This window comes from Gymnoscopelus braueri (genome assembly GCF_963280865.1).
Source record: "Gymnoscopelus braueri genome assembly, chromosome: 24".
Classification (NCBI taxonomy): domain Eukaryota; kingdom Metazoa; phylum Chordata; class Actinopteri; order Myctophiformes; family Myctophidae; genus Gymnoscopelus; species Gymnoscopelus braueri.
The window spans coordinates 9972822-9988603 of NC_137626.1; the positions used below are offsets into that span (position 1 = coordinate 9972822).

At 40.3% G+C, this 15782-nt stretch overlaps 1 protein-coding gene across 2 annotated transcripts in view; it reads left to right on the forward strand.

The window, feature by feature from the left end:
* LOC308080764 (NACHT, LRR and PYD domains-containing protein 3-like) overlaps positions 1 to 15782 on the forward strand; it is a 167440-nt gene that overhangs the window by 67531 nt on the left and 84127 nt on the right. The gene's annotated exons all lie outside the window — the stretch shown is intronic.

Here is a 15782-nt window from a genome sequence, read left to right on the forward strand (position 1 = left end):
ACATTCATTAATCACTTTAAAACTTGGCCTCCCTGTTTGGGGCATGTCATTACAGGTCAAACTAAAAAAACAAAAACTTTTAATGAATGTACATTTTATTTAAAAAAAAAACAGATCTACACTCTCACAACAATGCATTGTGTGATCATGTGCTAAACCCATTTAGGCCTGTTGTCAATTGTCATACCTTTAAATCTGGGAAAGCATTAGTGTCATTTTAGTTGTTACAATATATTGTTGCTGTCAGGCAGAAACCACTTATCTCACCATCTCACTAACTTTTTTTGTTTCGTAAATCAACGCCCCACTTGATCATAGTAACTACAGCGTCACACAAAAGTATCAAAAGTAGCAGATCCGCAAGCTTCAAACACGGCGTGAAGCGTCGCGTTTCGAGCTTGTAGATCTGCTACTTTTGATACCGTTGAATTTTAATCCTGAAAAGTTGCCAGTTGCCACCCAACAGAGACGATATATAGCAACATGATTTGTATTTATTTATTTTAGATAAAATATATATATGTTTTTCAGAAAACTTAGGTTATGATTTAGAGGCTGTTTTTTAGAATCAGCCTCAGGTCTAAATGGGTTAACTCAGGCTTAAGTGGTCACTGTTTTGCCAGCCTCTAGTTGTTATGCAGTGACGGCTCTGGCCTGGCCTATGTGTCACAGTCACAGGGCTCCCTCTTTCTTTGCCAGTGTTTCGCCTTGATTGCATCTAAACCCTAACATTTAAATTCACTGAAACTATGCCTAACCCTAACCTCACAGAAATAATGCCTAAACCTAACCTCAAAACCCTGTCCGCCCGGGTGAAACACCTGGGAAAGACATCCTCCCTATGTGTCACCTCTTCTATGTCCCTATTCTATTATAATTATTATCATAGTTGTTACTTGTGTTAGTATCCATATTAGATGTCGTTTCTGGCTACTCTACCCACCTCTGGTTGTAAATGTTATGTATTGACTCTTGACTGATCATCAGCCATGAAATGAAATGCACATCAAAACTTCAATTGGTCCAATATCCAATTTAACAGTGAAATCCATTAATTTATCCATTTGTAACTCTTGAGTGTACAAATGTAACCAAATAGTTAAATTGATACTCAGGATTTTACATGTGATTGTCAAACTAGTAATGATACTGTCTGTGTAAGTGTGTATTTATGACTCCATAATTCACTGTGTCATCATCTAATAACACGGCCATTATAAGATGCACACAGTGGCCATGGAAGGAAATGCATTTAGTCATAGCTGTGACTAAGCTTGTTTTGAAGCTTGTGATGAAGCTTGTTATATTTATCGGCCTATAATTGTAAATATCTCACATTCAAAACCAGCTATACTTGCAATCAGGCCTGGAATTTCATATTTCTAGGCTTTTTGTCTTGGAAATGTTTTGAAGGCACAAGGGCCAAAAGCCAGGACGGCAAGGCCATCAAATAAAACAGTGCTATTAAGTCCACTGAGATAATTAATTGAATTTAAGGGTTAAGAATGAATTTGTATTAAATGCGTAGTGTAATTATCAGTGAAAAAAAATAAATGATTGGTATTTACAAATTACCAATAATTGTACAAACTCCTGAGAAGGAGTTCAAAAGTTCATACTCAGAAAACACAAAAACACATTGACAGTGAAATAGATTTAACTGTAATACTGTACTCTGTCTGATGACCTTATGTCCTGTTCTGTGCTTGTGAGTGTATGTTCTGTTTGTCTCAGAAGTCACATAGACTTATAATCCTTTTTGGCACCTCTTCTGCAATCTACGCTCTTGTAAGGGCATAGTTCAGTTGCATGTATCCTTCTCTGACCACAAACCGTTCACGTCCTGTTCTACAGAAGCAGGATGTAGTCTGTGTGAAGACTACAGGAAAGAGACGGAGGAGAAAACGGTGAAATCAGCTGGGGCATCAATGCAACTGTGGCCTCAGGGTAGATCATTTTTTGAAGGGCAGAAGTCCAAACTAAGGGGGCAATGGTGGCCGTGGTCTTCATGAAATTCCTGCCCTGCTTGCAATGCTCTGGAAGCCTCGCTAATGTTAAGTGTGAAATGATATATATATTCATATAAGTATCCTTGTATGTGTTTATAGGGAGTTTGGGTGAGTTTGCCAGGGTGGTATTCATATTATTTTAATTTCCAGCGTTTCAAATGATCTGTTACCTTGTCTTTAAAGCTTTTAGAGCAGGGGTCTTCAACGTTTTTCATGCCAAGGACCCCTTAGCTGATAGAGAGATGAAGCAGGGACCCCCACTGCTATAACATTTTGTTGCAGATTGAACTTTTTCATAGATTATATATAGATGGCCTCATAGACTTGTTTGACAGCACTATCATTTGGATTCATGTTAACGTGTATTTTCAGACATTTAACCACTTAAACGTCAACACTTAGTAAACTTGACCTTTCACTCTGTACTTAGTCTGCTCTTTTTTTCCATCTACATCAAACCTTTTTGCCGAAAATAGCCGATCTACAAGCTCACAACGCCTCGAGGTGTTGTTAGCTTGTAGATATGCCATATTTGGCTAAAGTTCTCCTCAGAATAGCAATGCTTGGGTTCAAGTGGTTAATGTAAAAAAAAAATCACACAAAGATTTGGCGGCACCCCCTAGGGGTCCCGGACCCCCTGTTGAAGACCCCTGTTTTAGGTTAGGGTGTTGGAGGACACAGTAATGTCACAACCTGAGCCAGAGATGAATGATGTGTACAATGTTTGTACAAAATCTAAAATAAAACGTATTCATTATTGGAAAGTAGCCCAAACATCATAATGCATGAGAAAGTGAACAATATACCAAGATGGAAATGACACCACCTTATCAGGTAAGAAGGAGAATGTACAAAAGTAATGATTTAATCATATAAAGGTGAACACAAAAATGCAGAACAGTTACTAATGACTAATGGCTCTATAAGCTATAGTTATAGAGCCATTAGTCAAATCTGAAAACATAGAAATGGAATAGTTTGTTAGTTTGAAACATATTTTGACAGATACAACTGTCCCTTTAGCTTGCATTATAATGCCACCTAGTGGCCTAAATAGATTGATGTTTCCAACTGTGTAAAGTTCTGAAGAGTGAAAACAAATCAGCTCCACATCAACTATTAAGAAAAGCCACCGTGTTGTCGTTGCTGTTTGGAGCTCATCGTGTCACCAGTTGTCCAGAATGTCCCAACAGGACGGATACTCTCCCAGCTTCAAGCGACCACCGGACATCATGCGGATGAGGAGGAAAAGAGGCCGAAGTGAAGCCTCCAGCAGCCCCGCGCAGAGAGCCTCGTCCCCGGGCTGCGTGCGGCTCTTCTCCCCGTGGCCGCTCCTCCTGTCCGTCCTCAACCTGGACCCCCTGGAACCACCTCAATGACCCATTGGAACCTCCTCAAGGACCCATTGGAACCTCCTCAAGGACCCCATGAGAACCACTGGGTTCCACATCAATTCAGGTATTTAGATTACTACACACAGTAACTCGTACAGTGACAACACAAGTTAGTCTCCATCAGAAGTCAGACGTGTTCAGAGAAAAGGCTGTAAGAGATTCAAAGGTTATAATTGTCAGTCACTATACTCATTAATGTGTAGTTAGTGAAATGTCTGCAGCAGAGACAGCCAGACTGTAGCAAGCAATGTCCACGTTCTGTAAGTATTAGTAACTAGAAGTCGAGAGTTCGACACCTAGGTGCCACCGTAGCCCTAGAATGTCTGTGATCTTACATACATTTATGTATTTCAAATGCACAGCCATAGATCGGTCCCACCCGCGTGCAGTTAGCAGACTGATCTGCGCGGAAGAAAAGTGCTCTAAGCTGCATCTGTACTCAACCAATAATTAATTCCTAAGACTTGGAGTCAGATATTGTCCTCTAGTTGCATATCCATTTGAAAGTTCTGCCAGAAAACGTGTGTTCAGTAAAATATCTCCACTTTTCCACGAGCTGCACACGGACGACTTTCTGTACGGGCGAGGGGCCCGACTTGAGTGAAGGACCGAATTTATCAAAACTTCCTCGGATCACCACAAACGTCATCACAAATTGACAGGGAAGCACAAACTAATGGGGCACACAATTGACAGGTGCCTCTGAGAACACTAGTGAATTACCATAGACTATTATAATGTAGCCTATACAATGTAGAACTGAAATAAATATATAAATAATCCCCATCCATGAAGTGAGTTGACTTTATTTGACACTTAAAGTGTTTAAATTGTCTTGGTAACAGTACTCAGAATGGTCATGACTGCATCTGCATCCACTACAATTAATTGGAGACCAGAAAATGTGTCCATTTCCCATACAACCATCTTCTTAATAAGCATTACTGTCACCTATTAACCCTTTGTCTCCTGTTTGAGAGAGGCAGAGTCAGGTGTAATGTCAGTTTTGTGTAGAAGAGGAGGACTTTTACTTTTAATGAACAATCAACAACTTAAAGGGCAAGACCACTTTGGTAGAGGTTTGGGTTGTGTAGTTACCTTGCCATGATGTAACTTCAAAGGTGGGCAAGAAATAAAAAATAATTGCTCCATTGATTAGAAATTGATAATTCAAAATATGCTCCTCATTGACTTACATTGTACGGTAAAACTGCTCTCAAAGTCACTCTTTTAGCTGTAGTGTGAATGACTACTACTATGATAAATTTAGTTATTATGATAAATATCCATTAAATGAATTTAATGACGATTTATCACCAGTTTACCTCATTAATTAATAATTATACAGATCAGTCTCATATACTCTGAAGGATTTGAATTCTTTTTGAAGCAGGGTCAATATATCATTCACCAACGTATAAATATGACATTAGAAAGTCTTTTTCTAATCAAACAAGTTTATTACTCAATTGCACAGTGGAGACAGTATGACACAGTCCACAGCATAGTGGCAATTAATAAAACAACAGTTGAAACACAGCAGTGTTACAAGATGTAAATTCTGTTGGAATTGTTGATTAAATCATTTAAAAGAGAGTAAATATATTGGGCACTTTATATCTTTCTGAGCTCTTTGTGGTGAAGAAAGGGAGAGAGAAAAGAAGGAAAATAGATAGAAATAGAAGAAGACAGTTCAACCAGAAGTTCTTTGCATCAGTTGATCAAACAAAAGTTATTACAATTGCATCTGTTGCCATGACATCATAATCAAATGAAACAGACCTCTTTGTTTGGCAATCTGATCAGCCGTAGTAATTTGACGATGGTCTTCGAACCTCTTCCAGGACTAGGCTCAGCAAAGTCTCCTTTTCCAGGGCACAGAAATAGAGGCCACAGTCTTCTTTTTGCGAGAGAAAGAGAGACAGTGGTGGGGACTGGGTGTCCGATGGTAGATTTCTGTTTTTCTCTCTCTCTCTCTCCCGACTTTGATCCTTGATGCACTGATTTTCCTGGTTCAGAATGACTTTTCCCAGGAGTGTGCTAATCTTTACGGGAGAGAAGATTGTCACTTTTTGATGAACGGTTCCTGCAGCCTTGACTTGAAACGGCTGCAGGGAAGCTCACAGTTTACTGTGATAAGGCTTAATGCTTATGAAACTAAAAGTCCAGCTTATTAGATCGTTAGCATTATGGTATTATTTGGCCTGTTAAAAGTTGATTAGTTAGAGAAAGTTACTAATCATTTGATTCAAGTTAAACTTCAATACTTGTATGAATTAAAAAACACTTAAAACATTTAAAACACTCAAACGTGTGACAGGAGGATAGTTATAGACAGGGGGTAGACGAACGACAACTGAACTGGCAGTTGGATGGCAATGAGTGTATATCTGACCTCATTTGCATATTCCCAGTAGGTCTGTTTTTAACCTCACTGCACACTTTACGTCATGTGTTAAATGTTTCAGAAAGGGGTCCTTTAAAGGATACAGAGAAATGAGAGAGAAAGAAAGTTAGAGAGAGTGGGAGAGAAAGAACAAGCTGAGCTTTCCTTAGTTATATTAGATCAATTATTAAAGATGCCCACACACTTTCAATATCTATAAATGCACTCAAAAACCACATTTAGATTATTCTACAATTATTTATTTACCAAGTCTTATGTCAAAACATTCAGCATAATAAACCACTGTAGAATAAGTGAAACTTTAATCAAATAGAAATATAGTTATTTGATTATAACACAATTTGCTAAAACACAACCACACAACAAAAACATGTTTAAACCACCTGGTAGATAAGACAGAGAGGGAGAGGGGAGTGATGTTTCACTCCTTGATTCATTGTCCAGGAAATGGAGGAATTCCCCTTTATTGCGAGGTCGACAGTTTTGCAAAGGTTCATGTTATTGCGTGGTTAGAGTCACATGATGTTTTGGGTTATCTTGTGACTAACAGTCAGACTTGAGTCTCTCTTTGTCACATCCATCAAGCTGAGATGTCGCTTACCGACAAAGGACGCGTCTGGTGGTATGCTTGGGTCCATCGGATGTGCTGGTGTGTGTGTGTATGTGCATGTTAGTGCACGTGGGAGTGTGTGCTGTTTTAGACACACAGAGCTGTGAAGGGCTCCCTGGGGTCACAAAGGGTGAGATCTTATTTCACTGTACAAAGTGAGCAACCCCAGTGACTGTCTCTTGTGGAGTCTATCTTCTGACCAGATGTTAATGTCAGTCATTAAACATTTATTGATCATCAGGCTCTTTTATAAGCTGAATTCACTACATAGCACAAAAACGAACGCAAACAAAGTTGATTCAGACAATATAGAGCATCACCAAACCCAGTACTGTTTTTTTTTTTCAACTTCCTGTTGATTTTGCCATTTTTAATAAGTAGAAAACCCGGACTGGATCGGCAGATCCGGATCCAGATCTTCAAATAGTAAAATCAACAGGAAGTTGACATTTTTATTTAAAAAAAAAACAGTACTGGGTTTGGTGATGCTCTATATTGTCTGAATCAGCTATGTTTGGGTTCATTTATGTGCTAAAAGAGTGACTTTGAGAGCTGTTTCACCGTACAATGTAAGTCAATGAGGAGCATATTTTGAATTATCAATTTCTAATCAATGGAGCAATTATTTTTGATTTCTTTCCCACCTTTGGAGTTACATCATGGCAAGGTAACTACACAACCCAAACCTCTACTAAAGTGGTCTTACCCTTTAAGCATTTCTCTCTCCTGCTTTAGAAGCCTCTGTCCTTCTCTGAGGATGACTCCCTGTTTGATGAAGAAGAGATGAAGGCTCCACTGCTGCAGGTGTGTTTCTCTGCATCCAAACTTTAATGTCACATTATTCACATGTTCACAACATTATCAACACATTTCTACCTGAAGCCTGTGTACCTTTTCATCAATAAAGACCAATCTCTCTCCATCTCTCATCAGTGTCTGTCTAGTAACTAATGTACCCTGTTGTTTACCTTCATTATGTCTCTCTCCCCATAGTCCCCAGGTCAGCGACCCAGCCCCCATAGCGCCCCCTGTCTGTGAGGAGTACCCGTCCGACTGGAGGCTGAAGACGAGGGTCCTGTTAACCTCCCAGCTGCTACTGCTACCTCACTGCTTCTCAACCCGCAGGTCAGGATCCCCAAAGTGGGTCACGTACACACACACACACACACACACACACACACACACACACACAAAAAGAGATTAAAGTTCTTAGTCGCCACGGCTGATTTCAGTCATTTGGATTCCATAGAAGCCAGCATGTCTTCTATGGAAGCATGTTGCACAGTGAAAATAGTCGATCTACAAGCTCTCAATTTGTCTACGACGCACCGCAGGGGCATTCTGAAGTCATGACACAATCTACACATCAAATTATTATTCAGATGCACACAGTCATAACAAATCATAAGCATTTAGCCTTCCCTACTAATGACGTTCATTCTCCTTGTGGTCAGACTTGTACACATGAAGATAGTCTATAGACAGAGCTGCACCGCTGGCTGACTGGATGATGCATTGACCATTTGAGAGACCCCTGTTGCGTGTCACTTTGTTGTCTAAATAAAGAAAAGTAATGATGTCACATGCAGAAAACAGCCTGAGGTAGTGAAGGTAGAACAGAGAGAGATGAGTCACCTGGGCTGTGTTTCTCAACCCCTGGTCCATGACTCAGTATAGGGTCAACACGTGTTCTGACAGGGTCATAGAATACTGTGTTATTTAAACCTTTTCCACCTTAAATCTATTCTCTAAAACCTTCACTTGACAAATCGAATTCCCCTTGTGGGACAACTGTGGGAATGATTGTCCAAGTCTGTTTGGTTATCATAGCAACATGACGTTTGCAACTATTGTAGTGACGTTTGATTGGCCTGGAAATTCATGTCCCAACAAGTAGACATCCAACTATGTCTGTCTGTCTGTCTGCAGGTCAGTCAGTCTGTCTTCTTGAGAGTTAATAGCTCTAGACATTTTGCAGACCAAGTGATGTCACTGGGAGAGCATTTTTAGTGTTCAATACAAGTTATTGTTCCTCCCAGGGACTCTGTTAGAAAGTGTGTGTTTAACATGCAGAATGTACATTCATTCATAGTGCTTTGTGCATTTGGAAGGCATCTCCATCTGGAACCAATACTGGCTGTAAAATATGATTTCTGACTGGTGGTAAATGTTAGTCTGGACTGTCAACTTGCTGACACTGTACCACACAGTTAGTGATAGGTGGACTAGCTAAGTGTTTGACAGATTCTGTAAATGTACCACCCTACCTAAAATCTACTTCTTATAAATATTTCAGATATAAATGGAATCTAAATCATTCTTACATTTTGTGGTCGAGAAAAAATAATCCCATAAACCAAAACGTGTGATCAAGTGACCAAGATATGTCTGCATACTGTGATAGCGAGATCTTGGTCAATGGCTAGCGTCAGTTGAAAGAAAAGGCAGGAATAAGGTGCACAGGTAGAGAGAAGATCTAGTGGGTTGAGGTGGAGTCTGAAGAGGTGAGTCTTCAGATTACTGCGGAACATTGGAAGTTACTCTGCAGTTCTGACTGCAATGGGGAGTTTATTCCACAGTTTAGGAGCCAGGAGGGAGAAGAATCTTCTAGGATGTGTGGAGCGTTGTCCAGGGTGTTAGGGAAGGCTCATACAGCATTCCTGTGTTAGCATTCTTGGTTTGGATCAGGCTTGAAGGTATGGGGTTCTCACTATATAGTACCTTGCTGCAATACCTTCAGTATTGAGTCCAGTCCCTGCATGAGTGTGTGTCCAATCAATCTGATTGGGATTAAAACACTGTAGATGGGAATTATTCTATTTGTTTCAATTTTTTGCCATCTTCCAGGCCCTCTGAGTCAAAAGAGATGTCTAACCTTAACTCAAGCCCTCCTCTGACCTGATAGGACAGGAGTCGATCAGAATCAATTATTATTCGTTTTTATGCCGTGGCTCTGAAATCAGATGGCTGTCTGGCGTCTTAAATCTGTCCGGAGCTAATCTTGGGTTGAGTGACTATCAATCAACTCAAATTGACCACCAGGTGGCTCTCTAATGCTACAGTAGGTGTAGAATCATTATGCAAGTGCCAAAACTGATAACTGTCATTACACAAAATAGGAATATCTTTCTTAATATAGTCAGGAAAGGGTAGGCAGAATAAGCCAATTAGCTTCAGCCTATACCATATTTGGTCATAACTATGTACTATTTATTATTGTTGTTGTTTGTTTGCACATGGAGCATATTGTTTACATATTGAACTGATGACCAAAATAAGAAAATGCGAAGTGAAGTCAGACAAAAATAATAGAAATATGGACCTAAACTATGGATGATACTGGATATAGTGCAGTCTGCTCAGAGCTGTGCACATGAACACTCATAAAATAAAAATAAAAAAGCATGTGCTAGTTGGCAAGAGCAACCGTGAGGCGAGGCCACTACCAGTTTGTACTTGCTATAGCTCTCATGAGGTGAATGAACTACATGTGAATGGTGAATATACTATAGCAACACTACTTGTAACAGATTGAGCTAGGGGGTGTAACGGTTCACATATTCGTACCGAACTATTTTGGGACGGTGTATTCAGTTCGGTACAAGCGTGTACCGCATTAATGCAAAGAAACAAACAAAACACAATAGCCTTGTTTTGCGAGCGGAACCCAAAACCGCATGCCCACATGAACATATTATGGGTGTGCAGACCAAGCTACGGCAGCTGCACAGGAACATCCTCTGTGTTGAATGGAGAACTGATCTACAAGCCAGCAGCTGTGCCTGGCAGGAGAGCTCACAGGCTGGTGTGAATTCAGCATCAGATTTTCACAGGAATAGAGCTGCAAACTCACCCATATACGAAACATTGTACCTGTTATAGTGAGTCTGAATCTCTCTCTAGGCTGGTAGTGTAAACGTGAAGACCCAGGTGCGTTCTACCTACCAGGATGTGTGCAGTCTGGAGATCACAGGTACAGATCTTTGTAATGTTCACATAAGAATCGGAACCTGTCCGACCTGTTTTCATGCACATTAAACAACCAGCCGAATAATAATTTAAAATAAATCAGTCAAGGTCATTTTCCAAAGGCTTTTGAAAAAACATGACAGTGACACATGACTGTGCTTTTAATATCCCAGAAGTCCTGTTACATACATTCTTCTTTAGGAAATGGATCCTGCATAAATGTTCGTTATGGTCACGTGACTCTCGTAGGTGACAGCAGAACACTAGTGCTTTGGAAAAGTAGACCAGACAGGCTGTTGGTATTCATTATATTTGCCGGGAGGATACACTAGAGAGTCATATGAAGTACATTCTGTCACCAGCAGACATATGCGTACCTCTCAAATTGTATGACAGTGCGTACAAGTATTAAAAGCATATAAATACAACCCAGAAGGGATAATGAATAGTGAGCTGGTCATTATTGAGAAACACCCTGAAAGATTGATGCAGACCCCGATGCCACCCCCAACCAAATGATCTTTACATTCTACCCTAAGCCGTCCCAAACCGCAGATAAACCTGCAGGTCCTGCAGGTATCTGATTGAACAGCACATCAGTAACCTGAGTTTGACTCTGCTCTTTATTGCTGAAACTCAACACACACGTCCTGGCCTTGGAATAATAAGGCACATTTTGTACCCCTGGACTTAAACCAACAAACCAAAATTGTATAGACAAGGTGTTTACAGTTATTCTAGGACGCACTGAACGGCAGCCATTTTGAACTGTACCACTGATAAAGTTGCTTGAATTCAGGCAACAAAATGGTTACTCATTGACATGTAACCACTAGGTGGCAGTCAGATACAGAGTGTTACTGTTAAATGGAGCAAAATAAACCGTTTTCCACAGTCAGTTAGAGGAGTTTACAAATTGATCTTATCCATCCCTCTGATGTGTGTCAGTTATCAAGTGTTCTACTTATAATTATTCTACAATACTATTTACAATTTAGGCATTTAGCAGACACTCTTAATCCAGAGCGTCCGATTTACAGTCACAAGGTAAACACAAGGTAATACATCAAATGCATAGAAATAGTGATCTAGGATCATAGGTAAACCAATAACCTACCATCAATCTAAACAGTATAATATCAAAGAATAAATAATCTGTACATTGAAACTATACAAACTGTAGGATGCCAGGTTAACAAATGAACCTGGCATCTGTCTATATAACATGCTATCTAAATTACATTTTAACCTTTGCATAAGGTCGTCAAGGCTAGGGCAAAAATTAGGTCAATCTGAGATTGAGCTTTTAATGAAACCAGGTTTCTTCTATGTGTTCAGGTCCCATCCTCCCATCTTGTCTTCATGTCATCACCCGTCTGCTGACATCTACACAGAGAGGAGGCTTCTCAGCAGCTCTCTACACACACACACTGCTGTCATGAACACACACACTCAGCAGGTGAGCAACAAACACACACACACACACACACACACACACACACACACACACACACACACACACACACACACACCTTTCCAACAGGCGAGCCACACACACACACACAGAGAAAAAAGTAGAACCACAAGGAATTATCATTGTCACGTTGTCATGAGGCACTGAAACATGAGGCCAAACTATCCAAACAGAAGTGTGGTGAATTGGTACAAAACCGTACAGAGACGTCTTTTCTTTGGACTCTGGAGAGAGTTGGTCATCACTAGGGTTGGGATCCGGAACCGGATCCAACATTGAGGAACCAAAATCGGTCCCGTCCCATTTGGAACATTTTATCCGGAACCGGTTTCATCACACTGTCAGAGCTGGTATGTGAACTTCATGTCTGCTATACTATTACAATACTAGTGGTTCTCACACTTTAGAATTTCAAGGACCACCATACCTCTTGAGAGGGTAGAAATGGAACCAAATGGACCCATAAGGGTCCATTTGGTTCCATTTGTACTCTCTCAGAATTACAGACCTGTAAGGGTCCATTTGGAAGCCCCTATAGGAATCGTGAAAGGGAACCGTTAAGGAATGGGACCGTTACGAGGGAATCGTTATGGAAGCGGAATCGTTAAAATCCTAAAGGATCCCAACCCTAGTCATCACAACACACTGGGCCAGGGTCTGTCAACTCTCTCCATCACCATGGTAACCAGAGAAGCGGATGTCATCTCCTTAAATGGGGTGTGACCCCCCCCCCCCCACAGTCACTGGCGCTGTGAAGCCTGCTGGTATAGGCTCTACTAACTCTTCAGATAGCAGAGGTAACAGGCTCATGGCCTTCAGCTCTTCTGTCCATCCACACCACATTGCTGTGGACTTAAAGACCCTTCGGTGGTCATTTTTTCAGTGTGCAGGTTAAATAGAATGCCAAAGATCTCTGCTACTGCGCTCTGATCCAGAACCTCAGCCTCAGTACAACAGACAGACACGGCTAGAACACACAATAAATAGTATATACAGTATAACCTGTATAGGTATAACATCATTACCTGATCTGCTGCAGACACCCGCTCACAGATGGCCCCTAGACCAAGGGTTCCCAAACTTTTCAGGCTGTGACCCCCCAAAAGAATCATATTTGAACTGGGGACCCCCCACCCTGACAAGCTCTTGGAATTGTAGGAGTTGAGACATTACATTTAGTTTGACTCTGTTCCACAGATAGATATTTGGCTATTGTCACAATGTTTGCCTCTTTCTTACGTAATATTTGGCAATGTGGTTAAAAATGTCTTAAAAGTCCTTAACCCATTAAGACTTGAGGCCGATTCTACAAATATTTTCTTCTAAATCAGTAGTGCTCAAACTCTTTCATGTCATAGATCTGCTATTTTTGAATAGCCGAGGCTAAAACCTAAAATGACACACAGATGCTTTCCCAGTTTTAATGGGTTAAATTGTAAATTGTAAAGAAATGTGCAGATACCCTGTGTTTACACTTAAGGTATACTATGTGTTGGTTTGATTACTGTTGACTGAGAAAACTATGTTACTCGGTCTTGATTAATTTCACATATCGTCGCTGTCGCGTGGAAACCTCATTATGTCCAAAACCGTTCATAATTTTAAAAAAAAGAGAGGTGAAAACAAGCTACTTTTTAAATTTTGTGTGACACTGTAGAATGACAAAGTAGGAAATTAGAAAAATGTACAAAAAAAAAAAAGTTGAAATATGGAGATAACAGCCCTACAGCAACGATATACAACTGCTAGTTTAAAACTGACATACAATAAGTCCTGATGGTATGTAACTGATAGTGAGTCTGAATCTCTCACTCTCGCTCTCTCTCTCTCGCTCTTTCCCTCCTTTTTTCTTCTCTTTCCCTCTCTCTATATTTCCCTCTCCCCTTCTCCCTCTCTCCGCTTCTCTCTCTCTCCTGTAGGCTCGTAGTGTAAATATGAAGACCCAGGTACATTCTACCTGCGTACCAGGATGTGTGCAGTCTGGAGATCACAGGTACAGATCTACCCTCTCTGCTCTTTCTAATACAACATTACATACGTTAGTGATGCACAGGTCAGACCGCCTAACTCAACATGAGGATCTATCAGAACTGAACCCTCCCAACCCGTTTTCATGCACATAAAACAACCAAACGAACCCAGTCCACCAACCTGTAAATTGAAAATAAAAAATCAGACATGGTAATTTGACAAAGGCTCTTGTTAAGTCATACTCATCAAACTTCTTAAAACAACGTTGACGTTCAACTTAAAGGGATATATCACTTTCAAAACAAATTTGGGTCATTTTATCGTCTACTCTCAGGCTTTTGAGAACACCCCTGACAGTTTTTAAGTTGCTTGATTCAGCATTTAGATATTTGATATTCATTTTATCAGACACACCCCCTTCCTATACAAACCCAGTGTAACTTCAAACTCCATTTTTAACATAGATTCATCGGAAACACCCGTCCTTGGTTCTGGTGACTGATATTGTCCTTCTAATACGTGATTTTAAAAAAAAATGAAAAATGAAAAAAACGAAATATAATAAAAACCTTTTAATTAAATAAATGAAAAAGGTTATCGAAACAACACGGCCCCTCAAAACAAAAAGAGGGGGAAAAAAAGAAAACAACAAAGTTGTTTGAAGTTCTAATAGGTTTGTATAGGAAGGGGGCGTATCTGACAAAATGTATACATTTTTTTGAAAGTGAAATATCCCTTTAATCACAAGAGCAGCTTATTAATGGTAGAGCAGCAACATGAAAAGTGCAAACTAAAGATGAACATGGTTACTAGACTGGTCTGTCATTTCCTTCTGGGAATTAAACATTTGGAAGGGATCGGTACACAGGTGTGGATGATCAATCTAAGCGTTCTCCTTTATGTTCATGTGACCCTGGTAGGTGACAGCAGAACACTGTTGTGTTTTGGAAAAGTCATATGACGTACATGTTGTCACCAGCTCCACTCCTGCAGACATCTGTATGTCTCTCACATGTTTGACCTAACAGTGCATCCACTGGAACAGAAACATGGACACTGTTTGAGGAGAGTTGTGAGGACATCTGTCACTACATACATCTGTATAACTCTTCATTAAAAGCCCATACATACAACCCAGAAGAGATGATTAAAAGTGAGCTGGCCATTGAGAAATACACCCTGAAAGAGTGTTGCAGACCCCAGTGTGAACCCCAACCCATTCTCAGTACTCTTTGAAGCCGACCCTAACCCGCCCCAAACCACAGATAAACCTGCACGCTCACAGATATCGGATTAAGCAGTGCATCACTAATGTATGTTTCACTCTGCTCTTTAGTGCTGGAATAACACATCCTGCCTTAGAACAAGGTTAAGGTACATTTTGTATCCCTGGACTCCAAACTAAAATTGGATAGAACAGCTGTGTCATCATCTAGCAGGTGCTGAATGCCGGACATTTTTAAGTGTACCTCTGGCATACATTCTGTATTAACCTTACAAAGTTGATTGAATGCAGGCGATCAAATGATTACTCTTTGACTCATGTCACCATTATATGGCAGACAGATACAAGTTGTTACAGCAAAAGTAAGAAATAGAGTCCACACACTGGTAATACTGCAAAAAAAATATTTGTATTTCTGTCAACGTTTTGATCAATCAGATCTTCATCAGAACTTATACTTATAGTATGTTAGCTTTGCCATCTTCAGTTCTGAGGTCACAGTTCTCCGCCAGGTTGTTTTTGTCCTCCCTTGTTTCCACACACACATAACTGTGCCTAAGGTTGCCTACGCCTGATGTAGACACATAACAACTCATGGTAATGTGATGTCACAGGTTTGAATCCCTCTGTCTCTCTCTCTCATGTTGTTCTTCCATGTGTTCAGGTCCCATCCTTCCATCTTGTTTTCATGTCATCACCCGTCCACTGACATCTGCACAGAGA